The following is a 25,832-nucleotide window of genomic DNA, read 5'->3' as shown; positions in this document are numbered from 1 at the left end:
GTAATTGTTTGAACTTACAGTGGGACTGCATGAGTAGAATTTAACACTAGTTCTTGAAATTTTGCCCATCAGGATGTCCATATGATCACTACTTCTGACCTTCACTGCTGACCTCCAATAAGCAAAGTCAAAGTAATAACAATCCCTGGCAACTGCCTTATATCCATCTTTGGCTACATGATCCTCCTTCCATTTCCATTGTGCCTTAAATATCTTGAATTGAAGGAATTCTCATTTTTCCTGGATCCTTTTGTGATCCTCCACCCGTCTGTATTAATCAGCTTTTCTTTATTCCTATTCCATTGGTTATCATGTGCTTAAGACTAAAGTTTTCCCAGGATTCCAAATGCTATCCTTTTTTGTTATTGTCAGCAGTAAGTCTAGAATAAGAGAGCTGCTTGCTTATTCTTGTACCTTCTACAAATGAAAGAATCAGCAAGAGACTTTGGGAATTGGTTGGATTTCTGATTTTGGGTAGAGTTGGGATTTTTAGAAAATGTTAGGGAAGTTGAAATCTTTATTTTGGACTTCAGTAAATCATTTGATAAAGTAGACCACTTTCAGCTGTGATGGTCTCCTGCAGCCCTCTGCCAACAAAAATGGAGCCCAGGAGGGCTGCACGTGGCTCTCCTGAGCTCCAATTTTGCTGGCAGAGGCACTGCGGGCTGGTCCATCACTGTTTCCAAGGTGGTCCTGCAGGCCAGATCTAAGGACCCGATGGACCAGATCCAGCCCGCAGGCCTTGAGTTTGACACCTCTACTTTAAATGATGCCAGGCATAAGCTTTATGTCTTTTACGAAACTATTTTAAGGTAGTTTATTTATTTCAAAGGTAAACTTAAAGATATTATTCAGTACTGTGAAGTCATAGAAAATGCTTATTGATAAGACAGTTTATTTATTATTTATTTTATTACTTAGATTTGTATGCCGCCCCTCTCCGAAGACTCGGGGCGGCTCACAACACGTGGAAACAAATCATAAATAATCTGACAATTTAAAATATTTAAGATTTAAAAGACCCCATGTACTAACAGACATACACACAAGCATACCATATATATATATAAGTTATGGCATAGATTCCTCTGAAGGTAAAAAGCTGACTCACTGAGGTGAACAATTCTACTCTATTCTTAGATACTATTTTTAGAAAGCCAAAAATGGATAATAAACATTTTAAAAAGAATTATATGAAGACAAAAGCCTTTCATGCAGTAAAACAACACATAATGTTGGATTCTTCAATTTGCAGAATAGGCCAGCTTTGGTCAAAGGCCCTAAGTGGCTTTGAAATGTCTTTCGGTGATATATGGCAGCACTCTAAAAAATGTAGTTAAAATTGTTGGTTGTATCATTGAATAGATTATATAATCTAAAATGGAACTCAGCAGCCAAAAGCAAGTGGTATATTATCTAATTCAAGTTTAAAGTAGTATAGTCTATATTTAGATTCTCCTTCCTACTTTCTTTGTGCTTTCTGATGAGTTTAGTTTAGATTGTGAAAATTGTGAATGGAAAACAGCTTATAGAAAGAGATTGTTCTATCCTGTGGTTTCTGCTATACTAAAAACTATCACAGAATATTGTCATTCTCAGTGTGATAAAGGCTATGATAGGAAGGGAAAGAAATGTAACATCAAAAACATTGAGCCTGTTGACACCCATCCAGACCCCAACAGCCTCCAGGCACCGGCACATCACTTCCACTGCTTGGAAAGGCTATACAGTAATCCCTCGCTACTTCGCGGTTCATCTTTCGCAGATTCACTACTCCACAAGTTTTTAAAGGAAGTTTAAATCCATTGAAAATTTTAAATCCATTAAAAATTTATAAAAGTCTTCTACAGTACTACTGTACTCTATTAAAGAAACTGGTAGGATATCACATGTAGTTCCAGCTGAGAAACATTATAGAATCATTTTAAGGCAAAGGGTGGGTTTTAAAAGTCCAAATACTCATTAAATACATTAAAAAATATCTTTCCTATACTTGACGGAAATTTGTTTTTGATGGGTGGTCTTGGAACCCATCCCACGCGAAAAATGAGGGATCACTGTATTCCTTTAAGTCTTTTCCATCTCCCATCCCCCACAACACCGTTGGACACTTAGCTTTGGCAGGTCCCATCATGGATGATAGCTCCACCCACTATGGAGAAGGGGCTTTGTTCTTACCTGATAGGGTCCTTCTCTTAGAGTGGAGCTATCATCCAGCACCATCCTTCTGTTTTGACTTCTGGTCCCCTTGGACAGCCTGTTTCCTTTTTGATAGACATTGTCTTCAATACATTTGACTGCAATTTTCCTGATGACCACACCTTGCGTCTATGCTTTGTGTTTGTCAAAAGCCGGCCTTAGAAATGGAGGTAGTTTTCTTATTTAATAGACTTAGTCCTCATTGGCTGATGGACGAGGGCAAGGTTATATCAACAAAAGCTATTTATTTAAAAGGCTTGGGTTTTAAGTTTTTTTTGAAATTTAAAGCAAATTGTCATTACACAACAGTGAATCTAGAATGTTGTTCCTGGTCTTCATAGATTTAGAATCAATAGACTAAGAGGAAGTGGATATAAAATTTACAAGTAGCACAATAGACCAATAAACTTCCATGTATACAGTAAAATTAGATGCAATTTATAGTTTCCATACTTATTGGTACCTTTGGTTAATTTATAATCATGTAACTCTTCTTAAACCAAAGAGTTTACAAAAAACGTTTTTGGATGCTTTTCTTGATATTGATATGGAAGACGAGCACAATGTGGTTATGCCACAAAAGGGATCTTATGAAAAATCTGAAGTTCGCTCTTCTCTGAAGGGCCGAGATGAGAAACCTGCCTACAAAGTATTTTTCCTTGCGTGTTCATTGTTTCTTTTGGTTTTATTGTTGTTTATGGGATTGAGAGCGGTAATAATTCCTCACCATTTCCTACCGTATAAAGAACTGAGAATGTTTGATTGGGTTTGAAGATCCTATTTATTTTTGAGGCTCAGAACAAATGTTATAAAATGTCAAGTAGTCAGTGCCTTTGTGTGTGCGTGTGTTCTACTGAAATTGGTATTCTACTGAGTGCTGTTACTATTATATTTTGTTAATGCCTTCTATTTCTGTGCAATGATGAAAAAGAAATACAGTACAGTATCAGCCTGCCATTTGCAGTACTGTACTCTATTTAATAACAGTATGATAGGGTTTTTTAGAACCTTTCCTGTTAGAATGGACTACAAAAATCAGAGTAATCAGAGAGTACTCAAGTCAAATGTTTATTTTGCAATGGTTGATGTAAACACATAAGTAACTAAATGTATATTTCCAGTAGAATATGGTATCCAGATTTTAGGGATCTTTGATTGTTGGCCAGAGGTTGAATTGAAAAAGTGGTTAGGAAAAGAAAAAGAAGTAATTTTGTTTTAATTGAAATTCATCTTAATAAAACTTAAGTTATATTTATTAAATTGAGTCAGTATAATTTCTCTTCATATCTAATAATTTTCTCTTCTGGACTTTTGGTGGTGATGTTGGGGCAGTGCAGAAGAAGAGAGACAATCTCTGTCCATTGATTCTGCTTTTCTTCGTACAGTGGTACCTCTATTTACAAACTTAATTCGTTCCATGACCAGGTTCTTAAGTAGAAAAGTTTGTAAGAAGAAGCAATTTTCCCCATAGGAATCAATGTAAAAGCAAATAATGTATGTGATTGGGGAAACCACAGAGAGAGTGGAGGCCCTGTTTCCTCCCAGGAGATTCCTAGAGAGGCCCCACGGAGGCTTCCCCCCCTTTTCTGGCCCTGTTTTCTTCCAGGAGATTGGATTGATAACAGAAAGATGAAGAGAAAATGTAGAATTAGATAATATTGCAAGATAATGTACAAAATGTATTAATATAAATGTAATATATGTAAATTAAGAAATTATCATGACATGTAAAAAGAAAAATGCAATAAATAAATTTGAGAAAAAATAATAGTGTTCTCTTCTGTAGTCTAACATTATAATTCAGGATCTGTCTTTGTAGGGACATTTTTGCACTAAGAATTAAGGCTTATGTCTAAATCATGGGCATCACGTTGTTATCAGATGATGTTTTGCTTTTGTGACATTTTCCCACTCGCAGAGTTGTGGAAGCTGTGACCTGCACATGACTCATCTGGCCCAAGGACCGCCAGTTTGACACCCCTGTTTTAGGTCATCCATGAGGTTTACATGGTGGTTTGAAGCTAGTATCTCTCTTTCATACCAATATACCATTCAGAATTGATATTGTGAGAAACATCTCATGTGTTCCCTTAAGGTCTGAGAAAAAGATGGGAAATAAATTCAACAAATGAATAGTATATCATTCTGTCCCACCCCACCCCGCTGGGCCTTCAAGCTGTAACTGTTGGAGACCGCTGCAGTGGAGCACATATTAAACCTCTCACCCTATATACTAAAGGTTGGAAAACTATGCCACACAACTTTCAGAATCAAGTGATTATAAAATGTTATATAATAACCAATGCGGTATCAAATATTTGGCTACAGAAGTGTAATTTGTGAAATGAACAATTAGGCCAAATCTGTCTTCTGAGATGTTACACTTGATGAAAGGGAGTCATTCTATGTCAAGTGGACCAATTTTAAAGATCATCCCCACCTTACCGTCTTAGATTTTGATGAAATTTGACACATAGAACATCTTGTGTTCTTTATTTTTTTTAAAAAAAATGCTGCTTATTGAAAAAAGAATCACTTTTGCTGCACTTGTATCAAGGGTGCAGTGCAGAAATCACAGGCTGCCCACAAACAGTTGAGGACATTTCTTCAATCCTTATATGAAGAGACACCAAATGTAAAACCATATATTCTTAAAGAAGAGAATTCTCTTTCTAATGATGCTAGATTGAAGAGGGTTGAAGCTGTCCCACAGGATCAAACAGGGCATCAAAAATAGCCAAAATTTGGCAAAAACCCGTGAAGTACCAACTTTGAACTCTTATATTTTTTCAACAACTTGAAGGAATGTGCTGCAAATTGGAAGTCCTCATTGCAGCTGTGTACGTAATCCACCTGCCAAAAATCAACCTGAAAGGCCAAGTAGTTTTGAAACTACAGCAGCCTGAAGATTGCTGTAAATTCATTTTTGAGGGTTATTTTTGCAAAGATTGAGCCTGAACCATGTAAAAAGTAAGAGGACTAGATACATGGGGTTTTGCCAGTTTATAAGGCCTTCAAAAGTGTGCAGGTTCTCCAAATATGTCCAACATACTGTTGAAACTGCCGCGTTTACAGCTTCTGGAAGTTGGCCCAAAATGTCATTTTTGCCGACTCAGCATTTTGCAACCCTTTACTTGAGGTCTCCTAGAACTCCCAATTTTTAGTGTTTTGAACTAAAATTTTGCACAGCATCGTTTTACATCATAAAGAAACTATGTGCCAAATATCATCAAAATCTGAGATGGTAAAGTGGGGACCACTGGTCCACTTCACACGGAATGACCAAGGAACATGGAAGCTTCCTCAGTTTACATGGACAAATTTAATAATCTACAATAAAATACATCATCACCTTTGTTCATTTGTAAAGGGTGCAGTCTCATTCTACTGCATATCAATAAATGCAGTATTTCCTAAGTTCTGGGAATATTCAAAACTTCATAAATAATTTTGCGGGGAGTTATGCGTATAAGGCAACAGAATGATAACATGTAGCAGATTTGACCAGATTTGTTTGGGTAACTTCTTATTTGCCAAGCTGTTTATTTATTTATTTTTTTACTTTTTCTTGCTTTAATTTCTCTGTGTGACTGATATGCAAGCTTGTCCTCCCCTCATCTTTGATGCTATTTATGTAAAAGGAATTAATATTTAATATTATATTTCAGAGTTGGGTGGCATACAAATTGAATAAATAAATAGGTATCAATAATAAATCAAACTATATATGGCAGTATAGTGATTGGGGATAATAAGGAAAGTCTTTTAAATATGACTTATCTTGTGAGTCATTGTCAGAAAGAAACTGTCCTTGGGAGATCAGTTTATAATGATCTGTGTTCATGCATCCAGAACCCACTAGTTCATTAATTTAAATGCAAAGTTATTCCCTGCTTTGGGGGAAACATAGCAATCCTGCTTTACACAAAACACTGAGCCTTAAGGTAACCAAAAACACTGCAGTCCAGCATATCGTGTCAGTTCTGCCAGAATTTTTAAAGTACATGGCAAGATGACCTTTCAAGCGATCTGACTTTAGAAATGTTTTTTAGTTTAGCTGTGTTTTAAAACCCTAAATTGGTACTGAGAATTTCAGACTAAAATGTAACATAACACATTTAGCATTTAAAACCAGTGTTATTTGTAGTGAAAAAGTTTGAAAAACGGAGTGTAAGGCAATAAGAAACTGGCAAATTCGTGTGTATGCTAAATGGTTATTTCCAACAACATACTTGATTCAACCAGCTAATGAATTTAACCCAATTAATGAATTTCCTTTACAAAAAACCAGACTAATTATGCCAAACAATTCATGGTTTGTGTTGTAGTTAACTCTGGCCCAGCTCCTGTCCCAAGGACTGTGGATGTGGGGGAGACATCCACATGCTGCAGGCCTGTTTTGCCCCCCCCCCGTGGAATCTGCTGATGAAGGCTCCTCTGACCAAGAAGACATGAGTGACAGGGAGGAGGAGAGTATGGCAGACAACTCAGAAGGAGATCAATTATCTAGCTCCTACTTGGATTCAGAACAAGAGTTAATAAAGAGCCACGCATGCGGAGAGCGATGCATAGGCAACAACTGAGAGATTATTATCAAAGAAAATGAGGCCACCTGTGGTTGGGTGGGGCTGTGGTAATTAGTGAGGCTGCTATAAATAGCAGCCTGTGGGTTTGGCCATTGTGGAGGATTATCTGATCCTTGTGTTTCGTGACTGCTTTACTGACTTTGACTTTTTGTGTGCTGATTTCCCCCCGCTTTGAAACTAAACCAGAGCAAAGTGTGTTTCACTTTGTGAAAGAAGAAGGACTGTGAATTGCCTCACGGCTGCAAGCTAAGTATCAGAGAACTGATAAGGGACTTGTACAAATTACCAGTTTGGTTGGAGACGAGTGCTCTTTGCTATGCCAAAAGAGGGCTTAGTTTAAGTGAATTTTCATTTTAAAGAACATTGTTTTGAATTTTCAAACATGTGTATGTGTCTGAAATTTGTACCTGTGAATTTTTGGGAGGAGTCTACCAGAGAGCCAGACAGAACAGTTTGGAATTTATTTAAGCTCTTGCAGCAGGGGAATCCTGCAAGGATATATCACTAGCTCCTTCTCCATTGGCCAAGCAAGTAATGCTATCAGATAAGAGGGTGAAAGGAAGAGAAATAAAGTAAATGACCTAGGTCCCCAAACAGCAGCAATGAAAGCACTGATTCAAAGACCAACAGTCTTCCACTTATTCCCCAGCCCTTTGGGTTCCTTCACATCAAGCAGACACTACTGTGTTATGTAGCTATCAAGACTAATTCAGTCAAATCGAAAATGTCCAGTTCCAATAAATTGTCCAGTTAAGAGGTGCCCCAGTTGAATGATTGAGATCAAGTTATATAACTTTGGCAAGAATGGAAGTTATCCATTATTATCACAGGGACATAAAATTAGAGTAGGGGATTTATTGCCATAGTGATGAATTATGACGAGCAGAGAAGTTGTCCCCAAAAGGAAATTGGTTCTGGTATTGATGGAGCACCCCTGTGTGCTTGGAAGGTGTTGTGGTTTAGCCTGAGGCAGATAAGACCAGCTGCGTCTCTGCTGGCTCCATGCCCGGAGGAGGCTGACAGCGAAGAGGAGGGGGCTGGGCAGTCGGACGGGGGAGAGTACAGTCAGGAATGTGACGAGGAAGAACAGCATGGGAGCCCCGGGGAGGGGCTCTCCCCAGCCAGTAGCTTGGAGTCTTTGGAGTCATTAGGTGACGAAGCACAAGCTGTCATTAACAAGCCACAGAGACGTCTAGATCAAAGGAAGGATCAATTGAAGAAATATTATCAGCATTGAATAAGGAACACCAGGGCTTGGGTGTGGTCCTCATTAGCAGGGAAGGGTTTATAAGGCAGGCAAACTCTTGAAGCCATGTGGAGTGTTATCAGTTTGGAGTTGCTGTAACCTGCATTGTTTCTCGGCGTCTGTTCCTGGCTTGTGGCCCAGCAGTCTTGAAGACCCGTGGGAGATGTATGTCTGTTATCTACAGCCTCGTCTTGGCAGCAAGAATCCTATATTGATGCATGGACAATTGCCTTCATGTATATATTTGGAGTTCCAGTGTTTTCCTGCTTTGTAAGGACATTTTCTGTTAGCTTAGTTTCTCTTGAACATTACAAAACTGTATTTGAATTTTACCGGTGTGCCTGGCTTATCTTTTTGGGTTGGTCATAGCTTCCGGAGTGACCCAGACAGAACAGAAGGGAAGAATTCACAGTCATGGAAACTGGTAGGCATTGTTAAGCCAACTTACAATAAGTGTCATTAACATATATAGTGTCATAAAGGGATAAATAATACCTTCTGGATATTTTTTTTTCTAGAAAAAAAGACGTTAAAGAAAAGATACTGTTGTAGCTTGCATTACAAAAAAATCTCTATTTTGACTGCATCATCAAATCATGCAGTGCAAACTACAGCTCACAGCTAAGTAGTATAAAAATCAGGAGCCTGAGAGCACGTTTTCTAAGAAATAAGATTCCAGGAGACATTTAATAAAATTGTTAGTTAGAAAAAGTGCTACCTTAAATAACATGGCTCACTTTCTCCAAGGTAAGTTTTATAACATTATTGAAGAAGGATTAAATAATCACTGCAGAATTCATTTTTTTTACTTTTTTCCATAGACATACTTTCTTCCTCTCTATCATCTAGCAATAGTGCCACTGTATTGACTAATTGTGGGCACTGTTGGTCATGTAGTTTCTTCTATAAAAGAATACAGTATTTAAAAAAAAATAACTGCATGACTCATTTTACTCTGCTAATATAAAAGCAGTTTTAAATGAAAGTAATTCTTTCATTTTTCTTACTGTCCTCCCATTTGGAACAAAAATTAAATTAGTATGAATCATGAGGAAGTGCTCATTCTGGGGAATAGCAATCTGGCAAGAACTTTTTGTTTATTTTGTCCTTTATGGGACTTAAAATATCCTATTACTATTTTCTGTCTGTCCTGAGATTTCATTGCTACTTCAGAAGCCTTCATTTCTTTTCATTTGTTTGAACAGCTGAATTGCAAATGACAGAAACAGATGGAATATATACAAAGGGAAAGTGGGGGAAGTGTAGAAACGGTTTGCACGTGAACCATGAAGGTAAACTTACAATTATTATAACTGTCACTGAACTGAACGAACAAGCCCAACATTTCAACGTCAGAACACAATGACAATTCTCTTGCTTTTGGCATTCTGCTAGCAACGTTTCTGCAACACTCCGTGGCCTGCACTGGCTGCCGATCGGTTTCCGGTCACAATTCAAAGTGTTGGTAATGACCTTTAAAGCCCTACATGGCATTGGGCCAGAATACATCCAGAACCACCTTCTACTGCACGAATCCCAGCGGCCGATAAGATCCCACAGAGTTGGCCCTCTCCGGGTCCCGTCGACCAAACAATGTCGTTTGGCGGGCCCCAGGGGAAGAGCCCTTCTCTGTGGTTGCCCTGGCTCTCTGGAATCAACTCCCCCCAGAGATTAGAACGGCCCCCACCCTCCTTGTCTTTTGCAAATTACTCAAGACCCACCTTTGTCTCCAGGCATGGGGGAGTTAGGATATTCCTTCCCCTAGGCCATTACAAGTTATGTATGGTATGTTTGTGTGTATGTTTGGTTTTTATAATAAGGGTTTTTAGTTGTTTTATTAAATTGGATTGTTACATGTTGTTTTTTATCATTAACCAATATATAAAGAAAAACACTGAGGACTTGAATTATTCAATGAAATGTTCAAAAGGGATTTTCTGTTTTTGTTCATGTTTGAATGTTGCAATACATACTTTTATGTCTGCTGCCCAATTGCGGTTAGTGCTGTTGCCCACAAAAAGATTTCTAACTGCAAGTGCTGCAAACCATGTTACATATATTTTACTCATTGTGTGAAACCATAATTTACAAGATTCAATGGCAAAGCCAAAAAAAAATGTATATTCTTATTAAGCACAGTGTGTAATCCCAGTAATATATGAATTTAAAGAATGTGCAAATTGAAAGAAAATGTACTTATGAAAGTATCGGTGTATAAGAATGCAACATTATTGGAACACTTTTGTATTTTACTTCCTTAATTGAACAAAGGATTATAATTGGATACAAAAGTATTATTAGACCTTTTCTTTTGATTTGCGAACCCACCTACGAGTGACTTGAAAAAGCATTTTAAAATGTCTTTATTAAGTGGCAAAACCAGGATGTTGTGTTTTAAACTTAACACTGAATTAGAAACATAGAAACATAGAAGACTGACGGCAGAAAAAGACCACATGGTCCATCTAGTCTGCCCTTACACTATTTCCTGTGTTTTATCTTAGGATGGATATATGTTTATCCCAGGCATGTTTAAATTCAGTTACTGTGGATTTACCAACCACGTCTGCTGGAAGTTTGTTCCAAGGATCTACTACTCTTTCAGTGAAATAATATTTCCTCACGTTGCTTTTGATCTTTCCCCCAACTAACTTCAGATTGTGTCCCCTTGTTCTTGTGTTCACTTTCCTATTAAAAACACTTCCCTCCTGAACCTTATTTAACCCTTTAACATATTTAAATGTTTCAATCATGTCCCCCCTTTTCCTTCTGTCCTCCAGACTATACAGATTGAGTTCATGAAATCTTTCCTGATACGTTTTATGCTTAAGACCTTCCACCATTCTTGTAGCCCGTCTTTGGACCCGTTCAATTTTGTCAATATCTTTTTGTAGGTGAGGTCTCCAGAACTGAACACAGTATTCCAAATGTGGTCTCACCAGCGCTCTATATAAGGGGATCACAATCTCCCTCTTCCTGCTTGTTATACCTCTAGCTATGCAGCCAAGCATCCTACTTGCTTTTCCTACTGCCCGACCACACTGCTCACCCATTTTGAGACTGTCAGAAATCACTACCCCTAAATCCTTCTCCTGTGAAGTTTTTGCTAACACAGAACTGCCAATGCAATACTCTCAGCATTAGATCTAGAACAAGGATGTCAAACTGGTGGCCCGTGGGCCAGATACGTCACATGCAAGACACACCCAGCCCAGTTTGTGAGAAAAAAAACTCACGAAATGTGATGGCAATGTGATGCTGCAACTTTGACACCTTTAGTCTAGATTGATCTTACTCCAGGGTACAATTGCACTGAATTTCTCAGTCACTCACAATATTGCCTCTAGAACATGGATATGAAACTTGTGGCACTATGTTGCAGTCATCTGATGTATTGTTTATTTATTTTTATTTATTTATTATTTGGATTTGTATGCTGCTCGGGGCGGCTCACAACAAGTGAAAAAACAATCCAATACATAATCCAATTAATTAAAATATTAAAAGTTTAAAAAACCCCTATACTAACATACACACACACAAGCATACCATGTATAAATTCAGTGGGCCCAGGGGGAGATGTTTAGTTTCCCCATGCCTGACGGCAAAGGTGGGTTTTGAGAAGTTTACGGAAGGCAGGAAGAGTAGGGGCAGTTCTGATCTCCGGGGGGAGTTGGTTCCAGAGAGTCGGTGCCGCCACAGAGAAGGCTCGCCCCCTGGGGCCCGCCAACCGACATTGTTTAGTTGACGGGACCCGGAGGAGGCCCACTCTGTGGGACCTAATCGGTCGCTGGGATTCGTGCGGCAGAAGGCGGTCTCGGAGATATTCTGGTCCGATGCCATGAAGGGCTTTAATCCCTTGCTGGGATGACATGTACATGACACATCTGACCTCCGGGCCACCAATTTGATACCCCTGCTCTGGAACTACCCCAAACATCCAAGTTTTCAAAAATATGTCCTTTTTTAAAGCTTTAAGAGGTGACATTTATTTATTAGTTATCATACTTCCATGTTGTTATTCTAGCAAGTCTAATTGGGGAAATCTGGGAGTTGAAGTCCACAGATCCGAAAGTTGTCAAGGTTGAGAAACACTGATCTATAGAATGAAGATTTCAGTGCTTTCAGTTTCAATGCTTGAAGTTGATTTTGAATAAAGCAACATGGAAGTACAATAATCTATGTTAATAAAAATGTAAATGTATCTTTGTTAGTGAGGACTAATCTTGGAAAGTACTTCACCGATTGCTTTGAAATTTTGACACAGCGTTCCAAACGAATACAGCCTTTATGACATACCTATGTTATATAGATGTCACACCCCCGACAGGTAAAAACTGGTCAAAATATAGGATTCCCTGGTGAAAACCATAGGTGGCGCATTTTGATTGGCTGGTGAAAAGGCAGGTACTTGCTTTGCATCAAGACTGGTGACAAACATAGCAGGTGTGTTTTTGATTGGCTGCTGATCAACTGTCATGCTGATCAACTGGCACAGGAAAGCCTCATAAGAAAATGAAGGAATCAGGTTTGGCTGCAAACCGTAGGGTTTGCCATCCATGCTTGGGTGAACCAAAAACTCTGTGAGGTAGGCAGGTCTTATTGTATTTTGGCAGATGGGTCGGGCCAGTCTCTTAAACCAGGGGAGGACAGGGAGGGAGAGGGAGAGAAAGAGAGAGATGTACAAATGTCGGCATGTATTGAACCAAGAATCCTGCAAGGTAGGCCCATCTTATTGTATTTGACAGATGGGTCGGGCCAGTGTCTTAAACCGGGAGGACAGGGAGGGAGAGAAATGTACAAATGTTATCCTGCTTTCTAATTCCCTCAAACTGTATTATATAATTGAGCAGGGGGTTGGACTAGAACACCTCCAAGATACTTTCCAACTCTGTTATTCTGAAAAAATTGAGCAGAGGGTTAAAAAATGTACTTTCTAGGCAATGGCTCGTGTGCCAGCAGATATGGCTCCACGTGCCACCTATGGCACCCGTGCCATGGGTTCGCCATCACTGCCCTAGGTATAAGTGTTTGTGAAAAATAATTTGGGAGTAAGGGGTTTCTATTATTTTAGGTTCAAAGATGGGTTTGGGGAACTTTGTTCTTCTGACAGAAACTGGTTCCTTGTGAAGTTATTTATCTTTTATCATCATGTGAACACTACCTTGCAATGATTATTTTAATAAATGAATATCATTATTATTTCCCTATTCTTCAGTTTTATTTAGCGAGGCCTTTTAAAAGGTTATTGGTTTTACTACCTATTGCTCTGCTGCTATTTTTCAGCAAGCCAACTTAAATTCTGTAAGATTAATTAACCATAGCATACAAATAGAAATAGTCATTAAATAATAATAATAATGAACAAATGCATACATAACTGGCCATTGTGTGCCGGTGATAATGTTTTCTAAAATTCCAAATTGGTTGGAGGTTTGAAAGTTCAACTATTCTTGCAATTGATAATACTTCTATCATGCCTACTCCACATTAACAAATAAATAATAATTTTAAAATATTGCTGGCCTTGAGTATTTAAGTCTTAATGTCTGAAAACTGGAAGAGGAAAAGGATAGATAACAACTGTTTACTTACTATGATTTTTTTTCTTATAGCAGTTCTAAATTAGCAAAGTTGGTATTGCTGCAAAAAGAAGAATTGCTGATTAGAGAAAGATTTCCTAATGTTTATGAGATACAAGAATCTTTATAACCTAAAAAAGACATTTGCAGTAATGTTAATACCAGATTTAACTACTTTAAATTAAACTTAATGCTGATACAGCTCTAAAATGTTGTGATCCAATTTTGTCAGAGTTGAACATAGCTTTAAAGTATTCGGTGGGAAAAATTGAAAAGCAAATGTCTAATGCTTTTTTATAATTGCAAATTATCGTGAAAAGCAGAAATAACGTTTGATTCTGTCATTGTCATTACTTTTCCTACCTCCCTGAAGAATTATTTTTAGTTTTTTAATTTAAGGCTCTTACAGTTTAGTTGAAGTCAGAAATCTTATTTGGCTTTATTAGCCAAAACTAACTCATTTTAGCCAACCAAAATGTAATAAAGATACCTCCCAAGCCCTAGTAACTTTCAATTTTCACTCCAACAATCAGGAATCTTTTCTTCCCCAGGTTTAGCACTATAACAGCAAAGCCATTGTGGTAGGACTACAACCACAAAGGCTTTGTTTTCAAAGCTAAATTTCAAAAAGCAAGGGAGAATAATTCAGTTCTCCTGAATGAATCATAGAAACATAGAAACATAGAAGTCTGACGGCAGAAAAAGACCTCATGGCCCATCGAGTCTGCCCTTATACTATTTTCTGTATTTTATCTTAGGATGGATATATGTTTGTCCCAGGCATGTTTAAATTCAGTTACTGTGGATTTATCTACCACGTCTGCTGGAAGTTTGTTCCAAGGATCTACTACTCTTTCAGTAAAATAATATTTTCTCATGTTGCTCTTGATCTTTCCCCCAACTAACTTCAGATTGTGTCCCCTTGTTCTTGTGTATACTTTCCTATTAAAAACACTTCCCTCCTGGACCTTATTTAACCCTTTAATATATTTAAATGTTTCGATCATGTCCCCCCTTTCCCTTCTGTCCTCCAGACTATACAGATTGAGTTAATTAAGTCTTTCCTGATACGTTTTATGCTTAAGACCTTCCACCATTCTTGTAGCCCGTCTTTGGACCCGTTCAATTTTGTCAATATCTTTTTGTAGGTGAGGTCTCCAGAACTGAACACAGTATTCCAAATGTGGTCTCACCAGCATTCTATATAGCGGGATCATAATCTCCCTCTTCCTGCTTGTTATACCTCTAGCTATGCAGCCAAGCATCCTACTTGCTTTCCCTACCGCCTGACTGCACTGTTCACCCATTTTGAGACTGTCAGAAATCACTACTCCTAAATCCTTTTCTTTTGAAGTTTTTGCTAACACAGAACTGCCAATGCAATACTCAGATTGAGGATTCCTTTTCCCCAAGTGCAGTTGCTATTGTTTCCAATCTCCAGCAAAACAAAAGAAATGACTTCAAAAATTACAAAACTATAGTGAGCTGGCATTAGTTTTTCCTCTCTCATACACAGGGATGGTTCTCAAATGACCTTTAAACTCATGGCCTAGCCCAGGTTTAAATTTTAAATCGCACATAAAGATAACAGAGAAAACATCTTTTTTCTGTACTGCTGTTCAAGAGGCAGGTTAAGCCAAGCTAAAGGCATGACACATACAGTATTGTAATTGGCCATAACTGTTGGCTTTCCCTCTCTGTAACACTACACTAGCCAACCATTATCTCTTAAGTAGTTGAGGACCTAGCATAAAATCCTAGACACACTCATATTGGCAGCAACTGCAGAATCCAAGGAGTTACTTGTTTAGCCAAACCGATCAAGGAGAACAGTAGGAAAAAAAATATGCCGGCCTGTTCTATGTCATTAGCATCCTTTGAAGTGTCTTGTGAACACCTGCATAGGAAGGAATGTTTCAATGTTTGCGCCTTATTTTCAAACGTTTCATGTGTAATTTAACATTCAAAACCCTGCGGCCTTTGCTGTTTTTATTTGCAATAAATCAATATGCTAATCCATAAAAGTAGACAGTAAATGAAATATATTGTTTAGAATGAATATGACAGAGCTAACAAGAAAAATGTACAGTATTGTACTTTAATATGTATACCTCGGATATGGATTGTATGGGTTTTTTATTTTTTTTAATGCTTCCTTTTTATATTCTTAATCGTTATGGCCTCCCAGAATCATATATTTGAGATGAGCTGCTATATAAACTGAAGTAATCAATAAATAAGAGAGAGAGAGAGAGAGAGAGAGAGAGAGAGAGAGAGAGAGAGATTTGCATAATGTATCTGATCTGAAGTAAGCAAATTAAATAAGCCTAATCACTTTTACCTATAGCATTAATAGTAATAATAATAATAATAATAATAATAATAATAATAATAATAATAATAATAATTTATTAGATTTGTATGCCGCCCCTCTCCGAAGACTCGGGGCGGCTCACAACAATGATAAAAAACAATATTATAATGGCACAAATCTAATATTAAAAAAACTAAAAACCCTATCATAATTAAAAACCAAACAGCACATACATACCAAACATAAATTATAATAAACCTGGGGGAAAGATGTCTCAAATCCTCCATGCCTGGCGGTATAGGTGGGTCTTAAGTAGTTTACGGAAGACAAAGAGGGTGGGAGCAGTTCTAATCTCCGGTGGAGTTGATTCCAGAGGGCCAGGGCCATCACAGAGAAGGCTCTTCCCCTGGGGCCCGCCAGACGACATTGTTTAGTCGACGGGACCCGGAGAAGGCCAACTCTGTGGGACCTTATTGGCCGCTGGGATTCATGCTGTAGCAGGCGGTTCCGGAGGTACTCTGGTCCAATGCCATGTAGGGCTTTAAAGGTCATGACCAACAATTTGAATTGTGACCGGAAACTGATCGGCAGCCAATGCAGGCCATGGAGTGTTGTAGATACGTGGGCGAATCTGGGAAGCCCCACGATGGCTCTCGCGGCCGCATTCTGCACATTAATGATTTTGTTTGTGATCTATTTGTTTTTGTCCACAATAAAGTGGTACCTTTACCTAAGAATGCCTCTACTTATGAATTTTTCTAGATAAGAACCAGGTGCTCAAGATTTTTTTGCCTCTTCTTAAGAACCATTTTCTACTTACGAGCCTCTGAAACTGTAACTGGAAAAGCCAGGGAGAAGTCTCCACCGGGCCTCTCTAGGAATGTCCTGGGAGAAACAGGGCCTCCACCCTCCCTGTGGTTTCCCCAATCGCATGCATTATTTGCTTTTACATTGATTCCTATGGGGAAAAATTGCTTCTTCTTACAAACTTCTCTCCTTGGAACCTGGTCATGGAACGAATTAAGTTCGTAAATAGAGGTACCACTGTACATTCAGGTGTCTTCTCCGATATAAACTTTCAAAAGCATCAATCCTCTTCCTATCCCATTGCAAAAGAACAACTTTTACTTCTCTAGTGCGTTACAGGAAATACAATGGGAAAGACAATCCAGATCTTTGTTAAGTGTAGACATCACAACATCTGAGAATATCTAAGGGACCGCCTTCTGCTGCACGAATCCCAGCGACCAGTTAGGTCCCACAGAGTGGATCTTCTCCGGGTCCCGTCAACTAAACAATGTTGCTTGGCGGGACCCAGGGGAAGAGCCTTCTCTGTGGCGGCCCCGGCCCTCTGGAACCAACTCCCCCCAGAGATTAGAATTGCGCCTGCCCTCCTTGCCTTTCGTAAGCTACTTAAAACCCACCTCTGCCGTCAGGCATGGGGAAATTGAGATCCTCTTCCCCCTAGGCCTTTACAATTCTATGCATGGTATGTATGTATGTATGTATGTTTGGTTTTTATATTAATGGGTTTTTAATCGTTTTTAACATCAGATTACTATTGTACACTGTTTTATTGTTGCTGTTAGCAGCGCCGAGTCTCCGGAGAGGGGCGGCATACAAATCCAATCAATTAATAATAATAATAATAATAATAATAATAATAATAATAATAATAATAATATTTTTTCTAAGGCCTACCAAGTGCTGGTTTGCAGGATATTTTTGACTGCTTGTTCTTTTATTGTTAATAGTTAACCTTTGAAAGGCAGATGTTATCCACTATTTTGATATCTTCAATTCTAAGTCTGTTTGTTGTTTGGTCTTTATATTTAATGTTAATCCCATTTTTGCTCTGCTTCTTGACTTTTATTAATTGCATTTTTGTGTGTGTTTAATTATTAGAATAGTATCAGCTTAGTGCAGGTTATTGATGTTTTTTCATCCAGTTTTGAAACCCACATTCATTTTCTTCTTATCTAGTTTCCCTTAAGAGGTATTCAGCATATAAATACAGTGATACCCTGTCTTACAAACTCAATTGGTTCCAGGATGAGGTTCTTAAGGTGAAAAGTTTGTAAGACAAAAAAATGTTTCCCATAGGAATCAATGGAAAAGCGATTAATGCGTGCAAGCTTAAAATTCACCCCTTTTGCCAGCCGAAGCGCCCGTTTTTGAAATGCTGGGATTCCCCTGGGGCTCCCCTCCATGGAAAACCCCACCTCCGGACTTCTGTGTTTTTGCGATGCTGCAGGGGAATCCCAGCAGGGGAATCCCAGCAGGGGAATCACACCATCGCAAAAATGAGCGCTTCGCTGGCAACGGAAGTCCGGAGGTGGGGTTTCCTAGCAAAGGGAGCATCAGTGAAATCGCAGCATTGCAAAAACACTGATGTCCTCGAAACCCCACCTCTGGACTTCTCTGTTTTTGCGATGTTGCGATTTCACTGAGACTCCCCTCGCTGGGAAACCCCACCTCCGGACTTCCGTTGCCAGTGAAGCACCCATTTTTGCACTGCTGGGATTCCCCTGCAGCATCACAAAAACATGGAAGACCAGAGGTGGGGTTTCCCATGGAGGGGAGCCTCAGGGGAATCCCAGCAGCGCAAAAATGGGCGCTTCGCTGGCAATGGAAGTCTGGAGGCGGGGCATCCCAGCAGTGGTGGTGGGTTTGTAAGATGAAAATAGTTTGTAAGAAGAGGCAAAAAAATCTTAAACCCCGGGTTTGTATCTCGAAAAGTTTGTATGACGAGGCGTTTGTAAGACAAGGTATCACTGTATAAGCTAAATAAAGAAGGAAATAATATACAAGTTGTTTCACTCTTCTATACAAACCTGGGGTCAGTCTGTTTTGCCACGGTTTGTCTGTTGTTTGTCTTTTTAACCTGTGTGTGGGTTTCTCACGAGGACAATGAGATGTTCTTGGATTCCCACTTTTCCAAGCACATTCCATAATTTTATGTGACTGACAGTCATAGACCTTTTTATAACCAATGAAACGCATAACAGCTGGATACAATAATATACTAATTGCTGTGATTCCGTCCGAGGCCCCTCAGGGAACGGCTGATCTTCTGTCGGTTTCCTGCTCAGAGGGGGAGGATGAGGAACAGGAGGTGCAGGCAGACGAGGAGGAGGAATCCCAGGCTGAGGAAGAGGGGGAACAGCCAGAGGCCCCCGAGAGGGAGCTCTCCCCAGCAAGCAGCCTGGATTCCTTAGAGGAAAATGCACAAGCAATAATCGATCTGCGACAGAGAAGAGCAACACAAAGAAGGGACCAATTGGCTAGGTACTTTCAGCACTAAAGAGGCAACAGCTGGGTTTGGGTGTGGTGCTCTCTGGAAAGGCTAAAAGACAGACCCACCCTTCCTGGCTTGTGGAGTATTATCTTTGGGAGTCCTGGGACCTGGTTGTGATCTTTGGCGTCTTGGAATTCTGGTTTGTGACTTTGAATACTGAAACCTTGGGGGGAAAAGGTGGGGGTCTTATGCTCTACAGTGGTGGGTGTGCCAGCAAGAAGTTTGCTGTATTGTCTGGACATCAGGACTCTGCTGTAAAGTCTCCTAGCCTGCCTGTTGGGAAGAACAAGTTTTTCTCTGTGTTTATTTTTCAAGCTATAAAGTACTTTTGCTTTTACCAGCGTGTCTGGCTGTTTTTTCCAGTTGGTGTTGAGGTCTGGGGGAACCCAGACAGAACACTAATGAATTGATTTTTGTGTCCAGGAGGCCATCATCTGATTTGATAAGGAAGGAAATCTACAGAGGAGATTTGCAGAATATTCAGGAATGTGAAATATAGACGTAAAAATAACTGGCAATTGGCTGCAAACATGTATTTGGCAACTCTTGTCAGCTTACAGTCTTATTATTCACAGATTTCTCAGTATAATCCATTTTCCTCTTTGCTAGTGGTTGAGTGCTGCTAAATATCTTTGAAGTGATTGCTCTTCTGCCATAGATGTGGTGAATTAGGCTCATGCTGGCAGATTAGTCCTGCTATTATTGGCTGTTAACTGGATTACTTTATATAGATGGAAAAAAATCATTATTTTATGTTTAATTTAGAAATGGAGTAGTCATATTTTTGGACATTATTTTTAATGTAGGGTAGAAACAGATGAATGAGGTTAGATGCTAAAGGTACCCAGCTAAAGGTGTTGTGGACAAATGTGCCGTTGCAAAACTAAATGCAATGTTCCCTCAATTTTCGCAGGTGATGCATTCCGAGACTGCCCGCGAAAGTCGAATTTCCGCAAAGTAGAGATGCGGAAGTAAATACACTATTTTTGTCTATGAACAGTATCACAAGCCTTAACACTTTAAACCCCTAAATTACAATTTCCCATTCCCTTAGCAACCATTTAGATTATTATTCACCATGTTTACTAAAGTTTATTTAAAATATATTTATTAAAGGTGGATGAAAGTTTGGCGATGACATATGATGTCATCGGGTGGGATAAACCATGGCATAGGGGAAAAACCCGTGAAGTATTTTTTAATTAATATTTTTGAAAAACCTCGATTTTCGCGGGTTCGAACTTCGCGAAAAGTCTATACCACGGTTTTTCAAAAATATTAATTAAAAAATACTTTGCAGGTTTTTTCCCTATATCATGGTTTTCCCCACCCTATGATGTCATACGTCATTGCCAAACTTTCATCCACCTTTAATAAATATTTTTTAAAATAAACTTTAATAAATAAACATGGTGAGTAATAATCTAAATGGTTGCTAAGGGAACGAGAAATTGCAGTTTAGGGGTTTAAAGCAGTGGTCCCCAACGTTTTTTCCACCAGGGACCAGTTTCAGCAAGGCAATTTTTCTATGGCCCGGTGGGGGCGGAAAGGGGTGTGGTTGGGGACGGGATTAAGCATGGGGGTGCTGGTCCTTCCCGCCCCTCTTTCCCTCCATCGCCCTGTGGCCGGCAGAACCTGCCTCCCAAACCCTCTTGCCCGGCGGCAGGTGAAGCACTGGAGGGAGGGGGTCAGGCCGGCCCTCCTGCCTCCCCCCCCAGCCAAAAACGCCTTGGCAGAAGCCAAAAGAGGCTTGAGCCTCCCGGTCCTTCCCGCCCCTCTGTCCCGTCCATCGCCCTGTGGCCGGCAGAACCTGCCTCCCGAGGCCTCTTTCCCAGCGGGAGATGAAGCACTGGAGGGAGGGGGCGGCGGCAGGAGGACTGGCAGCTGCTGACTCCACGGCCCGGTGCAACATGCCCCACGGCCCGGTACTGGTCCGCGGCCCGGTGGTTGGGGACCCCTGGTTTAAAGTGTTAAGGGAAGGCTTGTGACACTGTTCATAGCCAAAAATAGTGTATTTACTTCCGCATCTCTACTTCGCGGAAATTCGACTTTTGCGGGCGGTCTCGGAACGCATCCCCCGCGAAAATCGAGCAAACACTGTATAGACTTTTTGCGAAGTTTGAACCCGCGAAAATCAAGGGAACACTGTATGTGAAAGAAAGGTTAGGCATCTCCAGAGGTGGGCTGCTAAGGTGGCACAGTGGTGTGTGCTCGCCCCTGTGGCTCTGAGTGTGAATGGAGTCCAGCGCAATTATACTACTGCACCTGGGCAAGTAGTGAAATTGCGCACAGACACGCAGGTGCGCCTGTGGCTTTTATAGTTTTACATTATATTCAACTTTTTTTAAATTGTTCTGTATCTATTTGTATTCTATTTATATTATTATTTTAAGCCACCCTGAGCCCTTAGGGATTGGCCGGCATAGAAATCGAATGAATGAATGAATGAATGAATAAATGAATAAATAAATAAATAAATAAATACAGTCATCAATTTTTGTTGTGTAGAATGAGATAGTACCGTGTTTCCCCGATAGTAAGACCCCCCCGATTGTAAGACATATGGGGGGTTTCAGGGGGGTTGGCTAATATAAGCCATACCCCGAAAGTAAGACATATGTCTTACTTTCGGGGAAACACGGGGGTATTGCGGGGGGGGGAGCCCTGGGTCTTCCCCGCTGCACACGCTTTCTCGACGGGGAAGGAGGCTGAACCGCAGATATAACATTGGGAAGAAGGTGCAAGGAATCGCGCGAGGGGGGGATAGCGGCGGTGGTTTGGATTAAGCGATCGTAATCCCCCAAAAGGACGAACTCCAGCCTCGGAAGGCCAATGAACCGATGGCTATGAAATTAAGGCTTTTCTTTGAGAGAGAGAGAGAGAGTGGGGGATAGTCGTCGTCGGAGCGCTAAAGACCAGGGCAGAGAAAGCGCGAGCTGCATGCGGGAGAAGCGGAGGAGGAATCAGGCAAGCCAAATGGGAGCCTGTTCTGTGTGAGTCCGTTCCGGGTTTTGCTTACAGCCCCGGGCATTAGCAATAGCAGCGGCGGGAGGAGAGGCAGCCCTTTGCAATGTGGTCCGCCTGTCTCGGCACTTGCAGAGCGAGGATGTAGAGGTGGGTTTGCGGAGGAATTGCTGGCGGGGAATGGAGCGAGGGAGGGCAGGGGAGGGATTCCCATTCGGCTTGCCTGATTCCTCCTCCGCTTCTCCCGCATGCAGCTCGCGCTTTCTCTGCCCTGGTCTTTAGCGCTCCGACGACGACTATCCCCCACTCTCTCTCTCTCTCTCAAAGAAAAGCCTTAATTTCGTAGCCATCGGTTCATCGGCCTTCCGATGCTGGAGTTCATCCTTTTGGGGGATTACGATCGCTTAATCCAAACCACCGCCGCTATCCCTTCCCTGGGGGTTAAAAAAAAGTAAGATACTGCCTTACTATCGGGGAAACACGGTAGTAGTAATAAATATTGTAGTGGAAATATCACCTTGCTACATTGGATGTCATATTCATTCTGCTGCATAAAAGGCCTGTGTAAAAATATAATTTAGTATATGAGCTACTAATGAAGTATATTTTTTACTGCTTCTCCAATTTTATTTTTTATTTTTTATTTTTATTATTAATATATATATATATATATATATATATATATATATATATATATATATATATACAGTGGTACCTCGAGATACGAGTTTAATTCGTTCCGGACCTGGGCTCTTAAGTCGAGCAGCTCTTATCTCGAACGACTTTTCCCCATAGGAATTAATGTAAATAATTTTAATTGGTTCCAGCCCTCAAAAAACTCACAAAGTTAGTCTAAATTATGCAGAAAGACATGTTTTTAATGAAGAAATGTACATGTACATATAAATGAATAATGAAGTTTCTTTCACTTAACTTGTAAACTTTCTTAAACTTTTAAATTTACATATGTTCAACTTCTCTGCCACCCAATCCTGTAGGACAGAGGTCCCCAACCCTTTTTGCACCAGGGACCGGCTTTAAGCGATCAAGAGAGGAATGGGTGAATGAATGGACGGAGGGTGGGAAGGAAGGAAGGAAAGAAAGAGGGAAGGGACAGGAACAGAGGAAGGAAGGAAGGAAACTTATGAAAGGGGAGAGTAAGAGAGGAATGAGTGAAGGGAGGAAGGGAGGGAAGAAGGTGGGAAGGAGAAAGAAAAGAAGAAATAGAGGAAGGGAAGGTAAAAGAGAGAAAGAAAAAGAGCAAGAAAGAAAGAAAGAAAGAAAGAAAGAAAGAAAGAAAGAAAGAAAGAAAGAAAGAAAGGGGGAAGGGACAGGAACAGAGGAAGGAAGCAAGGAAACTTATGAAAGGGGAGAGTAAGAGAGGAATGAGTGAAGGGAGGGAAGAAGGTGGGAAGGAGAAAGAAAAGAAGAAATAGAGGAAGGGAAGGTAAAAGAGAGAAAGAAAAAGAGCAAGAAAGAAAGCTGCAAGCACCCCCCCGAGCCCCCCAGGCCGGCTGCAACCTTTTAAAACACGCGCGCCGCTTCGCGGCTGTCTCCTGAAGCCGAACGCGGAAGTTAGCGTTTGGCTTCAGGAGATAGCTCCTTGGCGCTTGTATCTCGAATTTGGGCTTGTAAGTAGAACAAAAATATCTCTCCCCTCCCAGCTCTTATCTCGAGTTGCTCTTAAGTAGAGCAGCTCTTATGTCGGGGTTCCACTGTATTGTTCTGAGTTCGGGTTTTGCCCTGTGTAATGTTTTGCATGTCTATGCGACGTTTCGGTGAAATCACATTCACCATCTTCAGGCTGGAGTTCCAATCTTTGTGTTGTTGTAAATGGAATATTAGCAATTTATATATATATATAAATATAAATTATATACAGTGTTCCCTCGATTTCCGCGGGGGATGCGTTCCGAGACCGCCCGCGAAAGTCGAATTTCCGCGAAGTAGAGATGCGGAAGTAAATACACTAACTCTTAGGGTTTGAAATGGAGATGAGCACCACCCCCTAGAGCCAGGAACGACTAGCACGTATATAGGAAGGGAACCTTTACCTTTTTAACTTTATTATTTTTAAGAATCAATGCAGAAAGACTATTCAAACTGAAACTCTTTCTGTTCTACACAGATCCAGAAGAGAAATGGTGTCATCTGAAAGGAAATCTGATCTTTCTGATGAAAAGTAAGAGAAAGGTAATTTATGTGAATCAACTCTTCATGTCTGTGCTTTTCCTCTGAATTCACCTGCTTCTTTTAAACTTTTTATCCTTTGGTTTGTTGTTCTTAATAGAAGATTCAGCACTGTTCCAAAAGCTTTCTACTTGTCTTTATAGATGTTTTATAAAATATGAGAGAATCTTCAACAGTATGTTTGGTCATTCTGAACAGTTCTTGTCAATAAAATAAAACGAGCAATCTCACAGCTATTTCCATAAAATAGCTACAAATCACAACCAAATGTAAAAATTATTTTTAGTTGGACCACTACAGAGAGAGAGAGAGATAGCCTAATAAATCTGATTTTAAGTTCCATCAACTTTGCTTCAAAGAAGGAATTCAAAATGTCTCTTTTATATGGAGGTCACTGAATAGGCAGATTCGGTCTAGTGTTCCCGCGATTTTCACGGGGGATGCGTTCCGAGACCACCCGCGAAAGTCGAATTTCCGCGAAGTAGAGATGCGGAAGTAAATACACTATTTTTGGCTCTGAACAGTATCACAAGCCTTCCCTTAACACTTTAAGCCCCTAAATTGCAATTTCCCATTCCCTTAGCAACCATTTAGATTATTACTCACCATGTTTCTTTATTAAAGTTTATTTATTAAAGGTGGATGAAAGTTTAGTGATGACATATGACATCATCGGGCAGGAAAAACCGTGGTATAGGGGGGGAAACCGCAAAGTATTTTTTAATTAATATTTTTGAAAAATCGTGGTATAGACTTTTCGCGAAGTTCGAACCCGCGAAAATCGAGCGAACACGGTAAACGAATTATTTTTAGTTGGATCATTGCAGAGAGAGAGAGAGATAGCCTGATAAATCTGATCTTAAGTTCCATCAACTTTGCTTCAAAGAAGGAATTCAAAATGTCTCTTTTAGATGGAGGTCACTGAATAGGCAGATTCGGCCTATAGTGTTCCCTCGATTTTCGTGGGGGATGCGTTCTGAGACCACCCGCGAAAGTCGAATTTCCGCGAAGTAGGGATGTGGAAGTAAATACACTATTTTGGGCTATGAACAGTATCACAAGCCTTCCCCTAACACTTTAAACCCCTAAATTGCAATTTCCCATTTCCCGCGAAAATCGAGCGAACACGGTAAATGTCTTTGGATAACAGGGAGCCAAGGCAGGTAGGAGTTTACAGGTTAAAACCAGCATTGAGTTCTATTCAGAAACCTATTGATAAAAACACCATACGTGAAACTTTTGTTACCCTGAGAGAGCGGCTTCACCAGCCGTGAAGTAGATTGCTCTGTATATGCTTGATATACTTCTGACTGCCCATGAAAAACATGAAAATAATAAAAAATAAACTTTTGAGATTACGAGGGCCTGTGTCACTTTCAGCTTAGTCTTAGAAAGGCTGCAATTGATACATTTGTTGAAGCTGGACAAACATTCCTTTTGTCTGCTGGTGAAG

General features: G+C 40.1%; 1 protein-coding gene across 4 annotated transcripts in view; it reads left to right on the top strand.

Annotated features, from left to right (window-relative positions):
• INPP4B (inositol polyphosphate-4-phosphatase type II B) overlaps positions 1-25,832 on the top strand; it is a 270,218-nt gene that overhangs the window by 39,930 nt on the left and 204,456 nt on the right. For 3 of the 4 annotated variants that reach the window (XM_070757759.1, XM_070757756.1, XM_070757757.1), the window contains exon 2: positions 24,318-24,382. The gene's annotated coding sequence lies outside the window, so the exon portion shown is untranslated. The remainder of the gene's footprint in view (positions 1-24,317; positions 24,383-25,832) is intronic. The other variant, XM_070757758.1, reaches the window with a different exon arrangement.

The sequence above is a fragment of the Erythrolamprus reginae genome, chromosome 7, assembly GCF_031021105.1.
Source record: "Erythrolamprus reginae isolate rEryReg1 chromosome 7, rEryReg1.hap1, whole genome shotgun sequence".
NCBI classification, from domain to species: domain Eukaryota; kingdom Metazoa; phylum Chordata; class Lepidosauria; order Squamata; family Dipsadidae; genus Erythrolamprus; species Erythrolamprus reginae.
Note: the sequence above shows the minus strand (reverse complement) of the source record. Positions and strands in the feature narration are given on the sequence as shown.